The sequence below is a fragment of the Octopus bimaculoides genome, chromosome 22, assembly GCF_046866305.1.
Source record: "Octopus bimaculoides isolate indiv1 chromosome 22, ASM4686630v1, whole genome shotgun sequence".
In the NCBI taxonomy this organism is placed as follows: domain Eukaryota; kingdom Metazoa; phylum Mollusca; class Cephalopoda; order Octopoda; family Octopodidae; genus Octopus; species Octopus bimaculoides.
The window spans coordinates 1961737-1984236 of record NC_142949.1 but is presented as its reverse complement, the minus strand read 5'-3'; the positions used below and the strand labels follow the sequence as shown (position 1 = coordinate 1984236).

The 22500-nt window shown below is 33.1% G+C and overlaps 1 long non-coding RNA gene across 10 annotated transcripts in view; it reads left to right on the top strand.

The window, feature by feature from the left end:
• Nucleotides 1–22500, top strand: part of LOC106880046 (uncharacterized) — a 116529-nt gene that overhangs the window by 50332 nt on the left and 43697 nt on the right. For 6 of the 10 annotated variants that reach the window (XR_016237977.1, XR_016237976.1, XR_016237975.1 and 3 more), the window contains 3 exons: nucleotides 44–320; nucleotides 4195–4429; nucleotides 9828–9955. This is a non-coding gene — a long non-coding RNA (uncharacterized LOC106880046). The other 4 variants (XR_016237978.1, XR_016237979.1, XR_001410699.3 and 1 more) reach the window with 4 other exon arrangements.

Here is a 22500-nt window from a genome sequence, read left to right as displayed (position 1 = left end):
ACCCATCAATCAATTGTTTTAATATTTCGTTTGTCTTTAAAAGGTTATCATTACCCCTGACTTTTAACGAAAGTCACAACGCAAGAGAAAGCGCAATGTGCATCTTGGTTCATAGAGACCACATTAGACACTCAAGTCCAGCGAAATTACCGTACAAAGTATGTGTTAACATCCGCACATGTCATAAAATGTTTATGAAAACAAGAAGAGTCCTACAGAAAACAGGCGCTGGGTGAGCAAGGACATCTGTGGAAGAACTGCGAATTTGAGCAGGATTTCATCGTAGTCATACTTAGTCCATTTGTAATGCAAGTTGACAGGTAAGTTTACCACGTTCACAACATTTTTCACAAGAAACTGAGGCTTTATGCTTTGAAAGTGTAACGTTTGCAAGCATTTCAAGCAAATGACAAACACCAAATTTGATCTGAATATGTTACCGCGATTAGATTCAGATGACGGCTTCCTTCGGAAGAGATTTCTTTTCAGTGATGGAGCAGCAATTATCAGGAATGATAAATACGCGCAACATCAGGAACTGGGGTTCCAAAACACCACACGAAACTAGAGGACTGGAGAGAAACAACCCATGTGTATGTATACATGCATGCAAACATGCATGCATGTGTGTATGTATGTATGTATGTATGTATGTATGTATGTATGTATGTATGTATGAAAGAAGAAGAAGAAGAAGAAGAAGAAGAAGAAGAAGAAGAAGAAGAAGAAGAAGAAGAAGAAGAAGAAGAAGAAGAAGAAGAAGAAGAAGGAAATTGGAATATAGTGCGCAGTAACACTATTACGAAAGTTTTGCCTCCTCGGCACGGCCAGAATAATCAGGAAAGTATTAGTTAGCTGAAAAGTACGACGAATAGCAATGGTACCATAAGCTGCAGATAGTAAGCCCGGTACACACGCAAGACTCCAGGAGCTCCAACAAACCTGTGATAAATAGAACATAATAATAACAATAGTAATAATAATAATAATAATAATAATAATAATAATAATAATAATAATATAAATAACAATAAACGAAATGAAACTAAGTTTAGATAAAGATTGAAATTTTTGCAACAATAGTTAACTGCAGTACCAACGTCTCGGTTTATTATATAATACAGCGATTGATTTAACTGTAGGCGAAAATTTCTTTAATTTCCGTCTAATCTTTTATTTTTCTTATTTTTGGTTATATAACTTGTTTCTATTTAGAAATCTCTCGGGAAATACCTTTTGAAGCAATTTCTAAATTTCTAAATCTGTATTAAATTTTGATTGATTTGCAAAAAAGATCTTGTCTGCGACTAACGATTTCACATTTTGAATTTTGTTTGTTTTTATGTCACATTATCATAAAAAAAATCCAATTTAAAACATTACTCAATACTTTTACAAGATGTACATGTCATAATTTTAAAAGAATAGCAGTAACAGTGACTTTGAAGTTCTGGCCCACTAACCTTCATCGGACAGTCTGATAAAGGATAACAGTTCGAAACATCGAAGTCACTGCCATCACTATTCTCGTAAAATATAGTATATATATATATATATATATATATATATATATATATATATATATAATGGCATTTCTATATAAGCTTAAAGCTTATGGTGATCACAGTGCAATGACTAAGGAAAATAATATAATAAAGGGGCATATAAGCCCTCGACAGAATAAAGAAGAGTTTGCTATCCGCGTGGAATAGGAAAGCCTTCGACGCGGATAGGAAAGCTTTCTTTATTCTGTGGAGGGCTTATATGCCCCTTTATTATACTATTTTCTTTAGTCATTGCACGGTGATCGCCATAAGCTTTAATCTTATATAAAAATACGATTATCATTATTTACATGATTGTAAATTCGGTGCCGTATAAAAAATCATTCGCACCGAAAGCCAGACCGTTATTTAAATAACGATTAAATCAAGTGGTAGCATGGAGAGAAAAAAACCTTATAGGCTATAATTATTATTAAAATTATAAATAAGGGTATGTAAGAGATACCACCATGCTTGAAATAGCAGTGAAAACCTGACTCTAAAACCACATCATGTATCCAGTACAGAACAAGATGAAAAGACAAATAGATAAATAAACGAGTAAAACAATGGATAATTCCAGATCCTGGTTGTCTGGTTCTGTATAAAAATACTCTGCCTTCGTCAATGAAATATACTAAGAACTATACATAATTTAGTTAACCGTCCAAACACCATATATATATGTGTGTGTGTGTGTGTGTGTGTGTGTGTGTGTGTGTGTGTGTGTGTATAAACGTAGTTTAAGAAAAATCCATTCATATTTTCCATTAAGAATAATAACTTCGAAAATAGCCGTTTTCCGTGCTTACACCTTTGTTTTGCAACATGTTACTGTTGCAATGAAAATATCTAGTGTTTTCTTTTTACGTGAATAAATGGAAACGAATATTAAATGAAATTCTGAACATTTTCTATTTTGCGATCTATTACATCCTGATGTGTTTTGGGAAGTATTTGTGCTTGTATATTATCACGCTATTTCTCTTATATCATTCGTGTTGATCAATAGCACACTGTATCTCGAAGCTTCGGTTTCCAAAATAAATGATACAGACACGCTTTCATTATGTCTCCAACAACGAAGACGCCACCCTTTCTATTTGGACTTCGCTGGATCGAATCCGCTCTCGGTGCCGTTAGTAACCCGACATCTTAATATTTGTACTATGAGTCAATTCATCGCATTAATATTTATATTATCGAGAAGCGGAGGGCAATGAGCTGGCAAGGTCGTTAGTGCGCCGGGCAAAATGCATAGCAGTATTTCGTCCGTCTGCGTTGAGTTTAAATTCAGCTGAGGTCGACTTTGTCTTTCGTCCTTTTTGGATCGATAAAATAAGTACCACTTGAGCACTTTCCCCCTCCTCCGAAATTGCTGGCCTTGTGTCGAAATTTGAAGCTAATATTAATATTATCAAAGGCGGAGAGCTGACTGAATTGTGACCAGGTCGGACAAAATGCTTCACGGCGTTTTGTCCTTTTTTGAGTTCTGAGTTCAAATTCCTTTCGCGGTCGATAAAATAAGTAACAGCCAAGCACTGGGGTCGATGTAATCGATCGATCCCCTCACCCGGAATTGCTGGCCATGTGCCAAATTTTGAAATCAATATTTGTTTTATCAGTTAATATTGCCTCAATGTGAGACAGTGAAGTGCGTTACTTTAGCGAGAAGTGTTATGTAATTCAGTTCTTAAATTGAATAATTTTCATCACATGTAAATGATTAATCTAAAAGTGTGATTCAGATGAAAATTATTGAATTTCGAAAGTGATTAGATTAAAAAATATTTGATTGAAATCTAATGTTCAATTCAAAATCATGCAATTCTGAATTCTATCCTACTTTATGATATCTGAAAGAAATATTTTCTACTGTAATGCTGGAACAACTTCACTGCTATGAATAAAATTGGATTGAGAGGAACTGCGACACCTTTTCAGATGATTGCACCTATTTTAGAGTGGTAGGCTGATTTGGATACGCACGGTGAATGCACTAAGCAATATGAATTTTAATGTGAACGTCGACATCAGTTCAGCCCAAACGCCGTGCTGTTTCGGTTGCCATTTGGAGAACAAAGTGGAGGACAAATTTCCGTACATAGGGCAAGCAGTCTTTTAATGCAGATTTCGGCTACTTTCATGTTATTAAGTGGGGATTATTAAGGCTACTATTTCAGCGAGTATTAAAGGTATTAGGAAATTGAATATTGATAACAAATAAGGTATCTGCTATATACACATAACTTATGTATGATGTTTTATATATTTTTATATCTAGAGTTCTCAACTGGTTTAAAAAAGCAAAAGCTTTTCAGAAATACCTACACAAACGCAGACATATGTCACACATATATACATAATATATGCAACCCTCTCACTCTATGTATGTATCTGCCTGACAATCTGTATATATGAAACTGTTACTTTACACATACAGACATAAACATTTGCTCTCTATTTTATAGGGTATGCTCTTTTTCTGATTTATGATCTTATAACGAAGTTTCTTTGCTCCCCGCCGGTCACAAAGTGTATGATAACAGACCGCTATCAGGTCCATTTCTCACAACTCCACCGCCGGTTGGGCGCTTCTGCATAACCATAAAATATCTGTAATATTCTTCGCATTAATGGATTTACACAGCACCGGATATTCCTTTAAAAATATTCCTACACCATCAAATGAACTGTACAAAAGAATGCTACTTCGAAAGATATTATAAGACGCATGACGTGGAAAGCTTTTTTCTTCGACCAAGTTGCACCACATTCGGACAAAGACCGCTTTAACATCAGGTCTAGAAGATTCCTATCCAAGATCAAAGAACTCGAAGCTTTCGAAACAGACTTGCTGGGTATTATACCAAACCTTAGATTCCGTAAGTCCTCATTCACCTTTTAACGTAGATTTAGATCCGATATACACCTCCTTAAGAATACAGATAGAACCCTACTATTCTCAGATAAGACAAATAACTATTATAAGATATATAATGACCTCTACAACAGGCTCTTAGAGAACAACATCACACAAAAATATAGACGGGCCGCACCACACGCCTATGATCGCATCAATAATGAGGCTAAACGAATAGCTACCGACCTAGGCATCACCGACATAGTTGAAATACTAGCTTAACGTAATGCTTTTATAACTATCGAAGATCACGAACCGAACTTCGCTTCCAACCCTAAGTGCCGCTTGATTAACCCTGCCAAATCCAAAATCGGACTGTTGAGTAAACCCATGCTAAGAAGGATTAATAAAGACACAAGGAAGGCGTCTAATTTCTCTTTATGGCGTAAAACAATCGAGGTGTTACATTGGTTTGAGGCCAAACGAAGCACTTTTAGAGTTAAGTTCATACAATTCGATATAGTAGACTTTTATCCATTGATATGTTACTTGATAGGGCATTCGTATATGCTAGACGAATTACCAACATAAGCGATGGAGAAATAGATATAATTATGCACGCTAGGAAAACGCTGCGGTTCAACCAGGATTCGAACTGGGTCAAACGAACTGACCCTGAAGGCTCCTTCGACGTCGTGACGGGGTCATATGACAACGCTGATATTTGTGACCTTATATGGTTTTACATTCTGGACACCCTGGGTAATTTGGTTAATACTAGGGATGAAAAAGTTTGCTCATGTAAACACATGACGAAATTCCTATTCATCAATCTTAAATAATTCTTCCTTTTGACAGATGAAGTGCAGCTAAGCAGTGTGTTTAGCATGCTGACGATCCTACCAGCTCGCTGCCTTATTGTTTTCAAATCTTTAAACGATATTTGAATATTAAATACATTTTAAAATGCCTCCAAATTTTAAAAAAAGGAAGAAGAAAATGAACCGAAATTCAGTATCTATTGAGATTTTCTGGATATGAAGAACAAAAGGAGAGAGGATTAAAGATGTCGAGTCGATTGAAGATACTGCACCTCGTGTTAATTTATCTTAACAATCCCAAAATAGGGAACACTCCTTGAAATGAAACAATAGATGATAAAATTAATATGAGCTAAATGGAAGGAAAGCAGACAGACACAGAAGGCTTTGAAATCAAAACCAAGACAAAAAAACATTCAATATGGTGTAAGCTTATGCTATAACGTTTCTTCCAAATTAATTATTCCTCGAATATTTAAATAGCCATCCATAATAAAGGATTTAATGAGTTCATGTTTGCAAATGAGTCAATTAAGAAATAAAACGACCAAAATCAGTTAAAATCTAATTCGTTACTAACAGTTAATTATTTAGAGATCTCCTTGTATATTTATAAGTCATTGGCAGTATTTGTTTAAGATTTATTGAACAATTAACCAGAAACAGCAATTATTCACTGTGAACGTCTGAGAGTTAAACCTGCTTTATTGAAAGAAGAGCAACAATGATGTAGTTAGTATTAAACCACGAATGATGTTAGACCAGCGATGATGGATTTAGTTAATGTTAAGCTACCAATAGTGTTTGAAATCAATATTAGACTAAGAATGGCCTACTAATTTCGTATTAGACTAATAAGGAAGAATTAACTTTGTGTTAAACCAATAGTAATAGTAGACAAGCAGCAATGATATGTTTAGTTAATATTAAACTAACAATGTTTATCAATATTAGACTAACAATAACGTTTTCATTGAATATCACATTTATAATGATAAAATGATGTGATTATTTTACTAGAAACTACTGATTCTGCTTATCGTTGCTTATATATATATATAGAGAGAGATTACTAAAACATGAGAGAGACTGTTCTACTTAAGGGGAGAGAGCTGCTTCAGGATTTATATACACAGTTACAGTAAAAAAAAAACTTGTTCAGTGTGCCACGCAGTGGAACTGAACCCACAACCATGTAGTTGTGAAGCAGACTACCTACCACACGCCTTTGCCTATTATATATATATATGAAAGAATAATAGATTAACAAGATGGTCACAAGTGGAACCTATTTTATCACAGATGATAGGTCTGTTCAATCAGTGCAGAGTCGGAGCTAAATACCAACAATAATGGTAAGAACATGGATCTTTAGCGCAAATATTTCTCTACTGTTTCAGCAACTGTTATTCAAAAATGAAGACGATTCATTAAACAACGTAGGCGTAGAAAGCAAGAATAACAACAACAGCAGTAACAACAAAATAAAGAAAAAAAAATGTGTGATCAAATCTAGAACATATCTGATCATAGGTCTTCTTAATCAACGCCAACCCGGGGCTAAAAAATATTAAAAACACGAAGGGTCTTGACGTAATAGACTCATTTCTTTGTAGTTTCTTTATATCAACGTTACCGTTAGTAAAAATCATTAGTATGATAACCCGTAAATTTTAGATATTGAAAATTAAGTGTCGTGTCGAGAACTACCATATTAGAGTGGATAACTGACTCCTGAGCTCATCTTTAAGGATAGACTGTAATTGGCCTCTCAGAGACTAGCAATTCTCAAGAATTTTCCCAATAGCTATTATCATCAAAGTTTAAAACTTTGCTACTAGTGGAGTATATTTATATTGTAAGTCATAACATCTCGTTAAGCAAAAGCGACTGCATTAGTTCTGATGTTAACCATGGAATTAAGGAACCATTCGCTAGGAAGATTATCGTTGCTGACACTAACTTATACAGACACATACATAAATGCTAGTGTGTGTGTATGTGTGTGTGCATAATATATGTATTGTATGTACTTATATGTATATTTGAATGTATAAACACAGTGTGTTAGTATGCGCATGTATGTGTATATGAGTATATGAAGCCATAAGTATGTATAGACACACACACACGTATATATATACACACACTTATGCATGAAAATGTATTTTTACACATATGCATTTATTAATAATAATATGGTTTATATATATACATATGGAAATATGCATGTAGGTATACACTCATATATATGCATTAATATAGACATACATATATATGTATATATATATATATATATATATATATATGCACACACAAACATACACACACACACTCACGCACACACTCACACTCGGACACATATATGCATACATATATGCATCACATATATGTATCTTCAGGAGTTACCTCCTAGTTCGTTATCGTTCCATATTTTGACTTAAATAAACGTGAGGTAAAATTAAGACTTTCATTCATACACATAGTTTCCGGCGGCAAATCCACTGATTCTTGAATCTTTTGGAACAATAGACGTTGAAGAAATCAAATGAGAAGCGTCAGAGATATTGTTGGATTTCTGAATTCTTCGTTTTCTTTCATCTTGTTCGCTCGCAATGTAAAGATAAATTGTATGTTATTGTTTAGTTTCAAATACCTCTATTCGTTCATCTTCTATCCATGCGTGTAGTAAATATAAATGGATTAAAATATAAAACATGTTTAAGGATATAAAAGTATTAGGGTGTTCATGTAAGGTGTTCAAATCAGCATAAATCATATCGTTAATATGCAAACTTTAGGTTAGTTTAAATATGTTTTGGACATACTTCAAGGGTAACAGACAAGGCCGTCTTCGGCGGTATTTGAACTCAGAACGGAAAAATCGCCGCCCAGCATTTTGCCTGGCGTGCTAACGGTTCTGCCAGCCCCCAGTTTTTAAAAGCCAGTAATTTCGGGGGAGTGAGAATCAGTCGATTACATAGACAACAGTGCTTGATTGGTATTTATTTCATCGATCTCGAAAGGATGAAAGGCAAAGTCGATCACGGTAGAATTTGAACTCAGAACTCATCTCTATGAGAAGAATCCTATGGTGAAGACCTCGTCAAAGAAAATTACCTACAAAGAAAAACTGTAGTGTGGCTTTAAATAACGGGAAAAAGGTGATCATTTAAAATTTTTTTTTTTTTTTTTTTTTTTAAAGATATTTAGCGTTATAAAAGAAAGTTCATTGTTCGATTAGGTTAATTGCATAGAACCTTTACCCAGAGTGTATGAAAGGTACGGAGTTCGATACGCTGGCGTTTCACTGCTCACTTTTATTCTCCCTTTTCTTAATGTATTTACCCAATCTTCGCAGCTGTTTATCACAGCTATTCTGCGCTTGTGATCTAATTCAGATGAAAGAGATCCTTGAGAAGAATATAATGGTGAAATATTTGTCAAGAAATATTAATTACAACAAATGTTGCGAGGCTTTTAATGATTGAGAAAAAGGTGATAATTTTAAGAATTCAAAATAATTTTGTCTTTTTAAGAGAAAAATATTATTTTATTAATATAATAGAACAAAAAATTCACTCATTACAAAAACTAATCAGTAATCATTTAATTAAAAGATAATATTATTTTTCAGTAAAACTTGTTTTAAAATATATTTATTTGTAACAAATATGCCGCTACTAACCCTTAGTTGTTCTTAGGTGAAAACAAAATTTCTAAATTTAAGCAAATTCCACATTTAAAAAATAGTTACAATGGTATAATTTTCTCAATTATAAAAGTAAATATAACCAATTATAATAACAGAATCGTTGGTAAAAAGTGGACCAGAATGAAGAATACGGTCGCAGAATCCTAGAATACTTTAAGTCTTGAACCTGGAAAAGTACAGAACAAGCAGTTTTTAAACCAGGAAAAGTACAGGAGAAAACAAATCTCAAAATATTGCTGCTAAATTTATTTCTGAAATTGTTCATCAAATAGTGTATGCAGTGTTTTGTTCTTTTTAATATTTTTTGCTTTTATTTTCACAAATTTCTTAAAGAAAACTCATTATCCAAAAAAGAATTAAATCACAGATCTTGTGTTTTGTGTAATTCAACAGTGTAAAAAATAGTAAAACAAAATGTTTTATTAAAGAAACAAATGAATTAATTTTTTTAAAGTTTGCCTTAGATGAAAAAAACGTATGTTTTATCTACAACTGCAATAATATTTTTTTTAATTAAAGCTGATGAATAAATTGAGTGCAAAATGTAGAAATGACTGCTTAGCTTGCTTTACAACACTTAATGATTATAATTGCCAATAAAATTGCTATCATGTGATTATTTTAAAAAATATATAAATTTGCAATATCAAATTTTGAATAGGTAAACTTGAAGGTAAATTAGTCTTTCTCCTAAAATTGAAAATAAGTAGCTTCATGAGTATTCTAATTCTTAAGTAACTTTTGAATAAAAATAAAAAAATATAAAAGGTCATATATTGCTATTTTAGTTTTTAAATTTTAACTTCATCAGCAATATTTTAGCTTCCTTTCTTATTGTCCTGTACTTTTCCAGGTTTAATTACCGTTGTTCTGTTCTTTTCCAGGTTCGATAGTTAAGAATATTCTAGGATTCTGCACCCGCATTTTCCATTCTAGTAATGAACATGTTTATGCAGTCTCATTTATGATGAGGAATTAAAAAATAAAAATAAAAAAACAATGAAAAATGAAGGTATGAAATTTCATTAAATAATTCTGTTTATGCACGTAGATAAAATTACTGAAAACAAAATGGCGCCATACCTGCTGTTTAGTTCAAATTTACAATCAACAATGCACTCCTAATATCAAAATAAACAAGAAAAGACGAAAAGTAACGAATCAAACATGGTTGTTGAAGCAAATAGCTATTTTCATATATATACATACATATATTTGTATGTATGTATGTATGTATGTATGTATGTATTTATGCATGTATGTGTGTATGCATGTATGTATACGCGTATATAAATGCATATATACCTACATGCATGTATGCAAACACGTACACATACAACATAAACACTCACACATACACACATAACATAAATGAGATTTAAGCCTATTTCGAAAGGACAATAAATACCATATTGTCAACGGCAATAACAACAACTAGGGAAACGCCAACAACAAATATATAATTTAGCAGTAAATTGAACACCCCACCAAGCACACACTGACATACGTGTGTACCAATGTGCTCCCACACACACATTTATATATGCACATATGCAAACATATACATATATGTATGGCTATTTTATTATTGTATGTTTAAATATATTATTTTTCATTATCAAATGGCCAATTAGTTGTGCTGTTGAATGACATAGGGAGCGAATATTTCTTTATGAGAAAACCAATAAGCAATAAAACACATAACGCCGTTAATGGCTTCTCTAAAAGTGAAATGAAACGACACATTTATTTAAATCAAAATATAAGAAATCTTTAACTGAAAAATAAATACACAGAAAAAGAAAAACTTACAGGATAAATATATATATGTAAATTCATACTTATATATATATTTATGCATATATGCATGTAAATATACATGTACACATATACATGTACATATATCTATACATATGTGTATATACCAGTATATGTATATATACATAAACATATATATATGTATATATACATATATATGTGTATATTTACATATATATATGTGTGTGTGTAAGTATATATGTAAATGCATTTAATGGATGTTATTCATGCAGTCGAAGTTACGGCATCTAAGTTTATTCATTATTTTACGCAAATAAATTGACACACATCCAATGATATATATTTATACATACATGTTCATACATATATAAATACATGTATATATATATTTATAATCGTCGAAACGTTGTTTTTCCGAATATGGCGGTGAACTATCTCTTTCCATTTCTATCACTTTCTATTTGTCTGTTTGCCCATCTATCACAGTTTATGCAATTTTTCGTATTCATACGTATATATATATGTATGCGTGTCTGTATGTTTATATGTAGATATATATATGCATGTACATGTATATGTATATACATATACATACATAGTTGACACTCACATACATGTATATATAAGTATATATATATATATATATATATATGTGTGTGTGTGTGTGTGTGTGTGTGTGTGTGTGTGTGTGTGTGTGTGTGTGTGTGTGTGTGTGTATGTATGTATGTATGTATATTTCTTTGAATATCCTAACGAAATGTTTGTTAAAAAATAGGATCATGTGCAAATATTAAAAAAAACTGAAAACTGAGAAAGTGATAGAAAGGGTGACACAGAACGTTAAGTTTGTGGAGAGCAAAGCAAAATGTATGTTTATATGGGAACAAGGAACAATAGACGAATTTTATTATCATATTATTTTCTTTAACACAAAATAATATTTGAAATAAATTAGAATATACGAAACAATACATGTAATGTTAGAGAAATGTGAAAAATCTATTTTCGTTTATATACACGTACACACATAAGCTCACACACAGACATATATATACGAATACACGCATGCGCATACACACAAACACACACACATACATGTATGTATTAAAAGAGGTAGATATAGATATGTATATCTATATATTTATATATATATAAATGAGAATGTATGTCTATGTGTCTGTGTGAATCCCTAAAACTCCAGAACTACACAACCAATTTCATTCCAATTTTATACATGCATTACCTAGGTTCCCGGTTGTGTTTTAGTCAAAAAACATTTTAAATTCTTCCATAGTTCGAGCCCACAGCAACATAATATCTCCTCCACTATTTAAGTATTACGTGTCAAAAGTGAAACAAAAACACTCATGCCAAATACTTTCACTTTAAAAATGAAACTTTTCCACTATTTCAGTATCAAAACGGAAACAATTACATTTCGATACTGTAATTTTTGGGGGATTAATTTACACTACATACGAAAATACAGACATATTATCACGATACGTTATTAAACACTCACAGATCTACGCATACATACCTGACGACTGACATGATTGACAAGTGTCAATACGAAATTTTATTTTCATTTCCTTTAAAACTACACATTTACTGTTCCATTACGGATTAATAATTATCGCAGCAGTTGCAAGGGTTTGTTGTTCGTTTCACTGTGGCAGCTTGCTACCCATATTTTTTACTCCGTTTTCTGAGGGTATTTTGCCATTTCTTCATTGAACCATTTGTATTGAAAAATCTAAAGATGTATGTATATATATGTATACATCTAAATTTGCATCTCAGGGCACGCGTGTCGTCCTACCAACATGTTTTCTCTCGTTGAATATTTTGCTTAGTCTGACTTCAACTGAAAGAAATTTAATGTTATTTTAGTTCTTGCATGAATTAAATTAAAGAACCAAATTATCATGTTCTCGTAGGCACGTTCCCAGAAATATATCTTCAAATTTATTTCTCGATGGCTTTTTTTCTTCTTCAACTATTAAAAAATATCTCCTTTCATTCCATTTATTCGATCGCATTACTTATCGTCTTCTTATTTGGTCTGTTGCTTCCATTGAAGAATTTGAATTTGAACTTTTCGCTTCTACTGGTAGCCATTCCTGCACAATCGCATTTTGCATTTCGGCTCTATCCTTTTTTCAAATCGTAATTTCCTCCACACTTGCTAACTTTCTTTCAATCACTTTTTCTTGCTATTTTCCCTTCTCCGTGAATTTTCTTTTCCCTTTCATGCATTTCGGTTTCCTTCATTTCCGTTTATTCCTGAATGCTTTATCATTCTTTATCTTCGAATAAACCGATTCTTATTCATTCTTCCTCTGTTCGTTCTCTTCTTCCCACTTTTCTCAAAACAATAATTCTCATGCCTTCTTCCCTTTCCATTCCCTTCAATAATCAGACATTCTTCTTCTTCTTCTTCTTCCCCTCCTCCTCCTACTACTATCTCATCACCACCATCCCTACTACTACTACTACTACTACTACCTCACCACCACAATCATTAGTACTACTACTACTACTACTACTACCTCACCATCACCATCACTACTACTCCTACTACTACCACCACCATCACCCCCACCTTCAACAAAGAAACGTCACCCGGTTATATACAACAAATGCTCTTAAATGTGCTCGCCTAAGATGCGACATTTCTCCCTATATCAACAACGATACACCATCACCGGCTGTACATTACAGTTTCCCACGAAACAAAAATCTCTCTCTAAATTATCAGCATTTTATCCTGCGTTATGAATAACTTTTATGCTGGCCGTTACATCGCTGACATAAGTCATGACATTGCAATAATATGCGTACTGTTTTACTGCTCTTCTCAGGCCAAACTACTATCCTCTACTGCAACAAAACTCTCCGTTCTCACACCTGTTTATCTGTGTCCGGCACCCGTGCACAACATGTATCCTCTCAGTTAAGGAAAAATTCGGAACCTGGTCACTGACCGATTTAAATGAACAATTTTCCTTCTTACAGTTCTATATTTAAGAGATGAGGAATTATGTACATTATTTACATTCGACGGATATTTGTCCTCATCTTGTTTGATGTTAACACAACGTTTCGGCTGATATACTCTCCAGCCTTCTTCAGGTGTCTTGGGGAAATTTCGAACCTGGTCTCTCATTCCTAAGGTATTTTTCGATGTTGTTGTTGTTATTATTATTATTATTAATGTTCAGGTCACTGCTTGGGATCGAACTCGGAATTTTGGGGTTACCACTTACACCGGTGAAAATACACTGTTGATTGTCAACAATTATTGTGAATATGATAGTAATAATAATAGTAATAATAACAATAGTAGTAGTAGCAGTAGTAATAGTAATGTCATTACTACTCATAATAAAATTACTCTACCACAAACTAATAAAAGCCTCATTACAAAACACAATATATGTAGAATATGTAAAAGGCTTTAAAAAGAATGAAATCAATAGAACAGAAACGACCACACATAAAATAAATGAGCGCCGAGAATACAATGAAAATAGTACGGGGCGCAACACACGACAAACAAGCATATCATAATAGGAAAGCAAGAAACAGGCAGGACGAAGACAGAACTAGAAATTAAATTGAAAACGTAGATTATTGAAGGATCATTAACCCAAATACACAACCGTAACAAAAGTATGTCTTCGATATTTCACACTTAGCAACCAACAGAATAGAAATACACACCACAACATATCTAAGTCAATATTGAGGAGGAGGAGGATATAACAAACAATGAAAAATAAAGAAAAGTACGAGAAAGTATAACAAAGTCGATGAAGATGGATTATTGAAGATGGATTAACGTAAATTCCTGCCTGAGCTACAGATAAAACAAGCAGTTTTGTGAAACGTTAAATAAATATAACAGGTCTCTGCAAGAAATCCCGTCCACGGTAACAAATTACCTGAATATCAACGGATTGTGTAAACTAATCTATTTATTAGCAATAAGAACATCGATGGAAATAGATATTGATTCTGATGGAGTCATCCTTCCCCATCAGACTTAAGAGAAAATAAACAAATAAGTAAAATTAAAATAAAAAGGGGAAAAAATAACGTAAAATTTGAAAAATACATATATAAAATGAGTAAGTCTTGTCATAGTTTCGTGAAATGGGAAACGAAATCAAAAACAAAAAAATATCAAAAAAAGAGAAAAAACATTATATAAGAGAAAGAGTTCATTAAATTAAATCAGCAAAACTGTGCAGAATAAGAGACTTTGAAAATATACCAACCGGATAATACCTAACAAAGTTTCGAACTCCACCCGGTCCCAAAGTGGATGTAAATAGAATATATTTAAATTAATTGATAGTTTGGTGTTGCAGTGTGTTATGGTTAACTAATTGCCAATGAAATGAATCTTGCATGCTATCTGTAAATCAATTTCTTAAGTTAGTGGAAATACTTAAATAATATTCAAATATTTACAAAGCGTTCCCTTATCTATGTTTGTGCATGTTGTATTTAGTTTAACGCAACATCAGATTTTCTGTCCGATTATTTGCTTTTGTTTCGACCGACATCAAATCTAATCTAACAGATCTGTGATCAAATTCGTTCCAGCTGTGATCACCCTCTCTTTATTAGGATATCTTGTATCGTATAATTTCATGTTTTCTTTTTCAAGTTGAAAGACAGTAAGTTGAGACGTTTGAGAGATTTGGCTGTCATTTCTAGGTTGTCAGATCTATCAAGCCCGAATCTACCTTTAGGAGAGAAGAGAAAGAAGAACCAACTTAGGCGACTCAATGCGAGGTGAGATGGTGTAGGGTTTGAAACTAAGAAAACTACTCCTCGGTATCATGGGTACCATGTGTTGGATGCTGAAACTCAGTAATTTCAATAAAATCTCTCCTAACTAAAAGCAGAACAAGGAAAGTTGATATGAAGCACCACAGCACTCGGTTCTTCAACTCAAAGACTTATACATGAACAATCTTGTAGCTACATATGTACAATTGTATATACACCCATATACACATACACACACATACACAGTTGCACGAAAGCACATACACACACAGAAACAGCGATATACACATACACTAATAAACACATACAAACACAGGCTCTGTTGCTATTTAATAGTATTTTTACGTTTGTTCGACATCTTTACCTACCACCCTTCTCCAACCTCTCATCTTCTTAGCAACCTCTTATCTAACTGACCACTTCCTTAATCCATTATTACCATAACTCTTGTATTACAACGCATGGTTTCTTCCCCACCTAACTATTTTCTTGCTTTTTAAAATTCTTTTTCTTATCTGTTCTCTCTGTTCCCTTTCATAAGAAACGGTTTGCCTGTATCCGAAACTTCCTTTAATAATTTTCAGTATCCTTACAGGTATTACACATACATTTCATTAATTTCTATAACTACTTCCTTCCAACATCAAATGTTCGTTCTCTCAATCCGGTTATGATTGCCATTTTGTGGGAATTGAAAGTGGGTTCCAACTAGTAATATGAAAGCTGCACAATACATCGAACATTCAAATAAGATTTAAATATCTCCATGAAATCTTTCCTTTCAGCCTTTTCCATATGACAAGAAATTTGCACTCAAATCTGAATGTTCAGTGACCTGCTATGATTTATCTTGCTCTGGGCCTCGAAAGGTCTCTGCAAATTACTTTAATTTTCACCAATTATCAGAAACCTTTCAAAGGTTTCAGGATATTGCCATTCTACGAGATTCACAATCCTTTCAGTTATTTCTTGTAGAAGTCAAGTGATTCTGTATTTCTGTTTGAGCAATATATATATATATATATATACACACATACAGATAATACAATACTGTATATATATATATGAAAAGATAAGCAACTAGTTTTAAATCTCTGATCTAGAAATATGTAGTACCAATACCGTACAGTAAAGTATATTTGCCAACGCAACGTGGCTATCGACACATGATCTGTGTCCGTATACTGAGAGCAAGGGAGTCTACCGCTCCATTTCTAGCCATAGTGACACTTGTGGACCAATGGTTTCTGGGTAATTTCCCTTTATCAGTACAGGACTACCGCCGGCTAGAAATAGCAGTCACTCGCACTTGCTCACAGTATGTACTTTTAAAGTGACACACAGTTGCTGATCTCGTAAAGAAAAAAACAACTAGTTTTAAAGCCTACAGGTACAACGACGGTTATAAAAGGAGCTGTAGACTCCCTTGCTCATAGTATACGGACACAGATCATGTGTCAATAGCCAGCTGAAAAAAATGTTTTTTTCTACGACTAAAAAGTAGTAACATCATTTTACGTAGGACTGCCACGTTGCATTGACAAATATACTTTACTATATATATATATTTATCTGTCACTAAATTCAGGTATTCACAGGTAAACTTAGGAAAGTGAAATTGAATAGTTATCAATTGCACTGAATACAACGGATGCCAACTCGAGAATATCATTTAATTAGGTAATTATATTAAAATTTTAATTACAGAAATTTATCTCTCATCGAACCATTTTTAATGACGATAATGATCTGCATCTGATTAATTATTAAGAGAAGATTGCTTGCATCAACAGATGTAGATAAAGAGTCGAAAGATAGATAGATAGATAGATAGATAGATAGATAGATAGATAGAGAGGGAGATAGAGAGGGAGAGAGAGAGAGATGGAAGGGGGAGGAAAGATGGGAGAGAGAGAGATATAGGTAGATAATTACAGAGAGATAAACAGATATATTAAAGGAGTTACCAATTGATTGGTGAGCATCGATAGAAATGGCATACGTTAATAACCCGTGGGCATAACGGTACCTTGATGGAACGTTTATAGATAGATAGAGATAGATAGATAGATAGATAGATAGATAGATAGATAGATAGATAGATAGATAGATAGATAGATAGATAGAGAGAACTAGGAAAGCAGAAACAGAAGCGTTTGGAGAATATAAGAGTGTATGTGTTTAATCTAAAAAGACCCACACACTCACATATGTACACACACTCACACACACACACGTATTTATGTTTAATACGATATGAATGATATATATGTGTGTGTGTTGTGTACATGTATGTATGTATATATCTATGCATATCGATATATGTATTATACATCTGTGCATACAAATATATATATATACAAACATACATACAAAGAGAGAAAGAAAGAGAGAGGGATTAAAAAAGTGATGTAGTAAAAGACAAAAAAAAAATGATAGTTACAGAGATTAGATTAAGTTGAGGATATTTCAATAATTAATTATACTTGAATGCTGGAGTTTTTCTTTGAAGTAACGCAACATTAATTTGCTGGAAATTTGAAACAAAAATGTCTATATGCCGCTTTGTTATGTTTTCATTATTCTTCAGTTCGGGTGCGTGGGATTTGCACTCGCAAACAAGCAAGCATATATATGATATATGCACAAACACAAACAAACTGACGCCTATGTATAAATATGCATATCTACATACATACATACATATATACATACATATATATATATATATATATATATATATATATATATATATATATATATTATATATATATACATTCATATGTATATAAATATATATATATATATATATATATGTATGTGTATATTTACATGTATATAAATGTGTATATATATATATATATATGTATATATATATGTGTGTGTACATATATACATATATATATATATATATATATATACGCATATATAAACAAACTCAAACACACACACACACACACACATATGTATACAGACTCCACTGCGATTCTTGACAATCTTTTGGGATATCTCTTTGTTTTTTCTTACCCTCACTTTTAGATCATAGATATATGTGTTTATGAGTCTGAGTATTCGGCTGTTTTGTGAATACACACTCCACCCTCCCCACATGAACAGACAGATACCTGCAAAAATATTTTCGCTCTCTCGCCCTCTCTGACTCTCTCTCTTACTCTCTACACCTCTCTTTCTATCCCTCTTTCTCTCTCTTTCTCTCCCGTCTCTCTCTCTCTATCTATCACATGAATATTTGTATGTATATTTATATTTCCACAAAGATACGTGTGTGTGTGTGTGCGTGTATGTGTGTAGACATATATACATATACATGCATACACACATATATACATACGTACATACATATATATGCACACTTGAATTAACTTCAGAAAGTAATAGTTGCAAACAGTACTTTAATTGTCTGGTAGTAATTGATATATGCGTGTGTGTGTGTGCGTGTGCGGGCGGGTGTGCATTTATGTATATATATAATGTATGCATATGCGTGTGTGTGTGTGTGTATATATATATATATATATATATATATATATATATATACATACATATGTATGTATATATATATATATATATATATATATATATATATATATACATACATATGTATGTATATATATATATGTATATGCGTATGCGTGCTTGTGTGGATGTGTGTGTGTGTGTGTTTGTGTGTGTGTGTGTGTGTGTGTGTGTGTGTATGTATGTATCAACACGTACGTATGAATTCTCATATAGGTATATGTGTTCTCTCGAAAATTTATAGTTTGTTCCAATTTTTTTAAGTGTTTGGGGGGAAAAAAAGAATTATTGTCTGAATCGATAAACGTGTGTGTATGTAAATTCGAACGAGTCTCAATGTAATAGCTGAGAAAATGATACCGTTTTTATTGGCTGCAATTAACTGGAATTAAAAGTATTAAATATACTGATTTAAAAAAAAAATATGAACCCAGAACGTAAAGACAGACGAAATACCGCTAAGCATTTCACCCGGCTTGTTAACGTTTCTGCCAGTTCGAACGCTTTGACCCTCATGGATATTAAACGAGAACTTCTGGTTGTTGAATCTGGTACTGGAAAGGTCCACATTTTCTATGATCGTTGCTCCACTAGGTTCCTTAGACATCAAAATCACTTCAAACACAACGGTTTCTACATTGCATTGCGTGGTTGGTGGATATGTGGTGTTGTCTTTGTATAAGCAGCCTGTCTTTGATCTAGCTCTGGGTCAATTTAGAGATATTTTATTCATATTAGACGCACAGTTCAACAGAAACCCCCAATCTATGCCTATTAAAGATATTTGCTTATGTTTTTCTTGAAAAAGTAAAAGTAACTCGACTCGAAAAAAAACTTAGCCAATATGGAGATGGATCATATTTCTAAGCGTGCAACTTTCAAAGAATTCGGGTTTTTCAAAATTCCAGGACTTCAAAGCTTTTTAAGCCAGTTGCATTTCTGGACGGTGTTCCATTGATGCTACGTATTGAACTGGAATGAATATAGGAATAATGAATAAATCTACGAATACTGAAGTGACACAGTGAGAGGAGGTAAGAAACAGCATTTCAAGCGGAAAATCTGTGGATCGTTAAAAGAAATAATTTAAGACATTCAACGTAAAAGACACACTTGGAAGCCAAACGACAATGAAAGCGACAGGAAAGATTGAAGAAAACCGAGTAGTAGTAGTAGTAGTAGTAGTAGTAGTAGTAGTAGTAGTAGTAGTAGTAGTAGTAGTAGTAGTAGTAGAAGTGGTGGCGGTGGTGGTGGTGGTGGTGGTGGTGGTAGTAGTTGTGGTGTTGATACTCAAGATAATATAAAATTAAGTATAAATATAAAAAAATATGTCTTAAGATATCTAGCTATCTATCTATCTATTTGTCTGAGTCTCTGTTTGTCTGTCTATTTGTCTGTCCTTCTATCTATCTATGTGTCTCTCTTTCGATTATATGTATTGTGTTTTTGTATGTGTCTGTGCGTTTGCGTGCATATGCATATATGTACAATAACATATATTTCATGCACCTACAGTAGCGGATATATATATATATATATATATATATATATATATATATATATATATATATATATATATATATATATATATATATATGTATGTATGTATATATATTGCATGCACCAACAGGAATTGATACACACATACATCTATGTATATACAATCACACACACACGAAGGTACAGACGTATACAGAGATAGAAACACACATAGAAATGAAATAACGAAACCATGCGGGTGGAAATTCATAAGTAAATAAAGAGCAACACATGCATCTAGAAGGAAACAAATGGAATTGAAGTCGCAAAAGAAGAAGAATTCGTATTCACTGATGAATAAAGCAATATTGAAAGAGAAGATGTAAAGCCGTTTGCGTGTAAGAAATTGTTTCTCCCCCCACGACCTCTCCAATTTTCTATATTATCGGAAAAGGAAAAACGGATCAAGTTGATTTGCCAACAAACAGGCAATTACTATATTGTCGATGTGCATCGCTATGTGAAATTGAAATGCATATTGCACGTGCTGATATTCAGAGAATGTGAGAGACAGGTGAAAGAGATAAGGAGAGAGAGAGAGAGAGAGGGAGAGAGAGAGAAAGAGAGAAAGAGAGAGAGCGAGAGGGGGGATACCGGATATGCAGTGTATTGGTAGCTAATTGGGTATTACCGAAGAAACACACATACAAACACATACAAACAGATATATGAATATATATATATATATATATATATATATATATATATATATATATATATATATATATATATATATATATAATATATATATATATATATATATATATATATATATATATATATATATATATATATATATATATATATATATATATATATATATATATATATATATATATATATATATATATATACATGTATATACATATATGCATACAGATATATATATATATATATATATATATATATATTTAAACATGCAAATACAGATAGGATACGTATATATATGCGTGTGTGCGTGTGTGTTTCGTGTGTGCCTATATGTGTGTGTGTGTGTGTGTGTGTGTGTGTGTGTGTGTGTGTGTGTACATAGGTAAAGACAGAGAGAAAGAGAGAGATCCAGAGATACTGATGGTCATAGCGATGTCCGTAGTGGTGGTATAGCTGGCGATTGTGGCGGTGTTGGCGGCGGTAGTGGTGGTTGTCATGGTGGGATTGGTCGTAAAGTATGTGCAACTGGAAAGAAGGCGAGATTAAAATAAAACAATTAGCCAAAAGATTTGTCAAAGATTCTGTAATATTACGGAATCTAATTGTTTGTCAACCGCAAAAGAACGACATCACTTTTTTATATTCTTACAAATTTCCATATGGTTTAGTTATTTTACATTGCATTTGTTTGGCGGGCAAGTATGGCTTTATGGTTAAAAGAAAATGCAGTTCACTCGGAAACCGCGTTTTGGGGGGTTCGATCCCGCCCCGCGGAGAACTGGGCAAATGTCATTTGTCGTTTCTTACGGCCGAAAGATACTTTGAGAGTGGAATTAAGCTGACACAAACACTGCAGAAGCCCATCATATATATTTCTAACAACACACACACACACGCGAGCGTGCACATACACACACATACATCCACGCACAGACGCTTAAACGCACGCACACACCTGTACGCAGGTACCGTATATGTTTACATATCATTGGATGATTATTGACTCTCCTTGGTTCGAATTCTCATTCTCACAAAGCTAGCTTGGAGAGGTTTCCTCGTCAGTCAACCGCCACCCGACCAAGCAACAGGTTGTACCAGGTTACCCGTTAGCTGTAGCACTCTGAAGCCTTTACACACTCACACACGCACGCCCACATACTCACACAGACATATACACACACACACACATCACTGCAAATCTACACTTCTGTGGAATACTCGACCACTCACCTACAATATGGCAGTGGG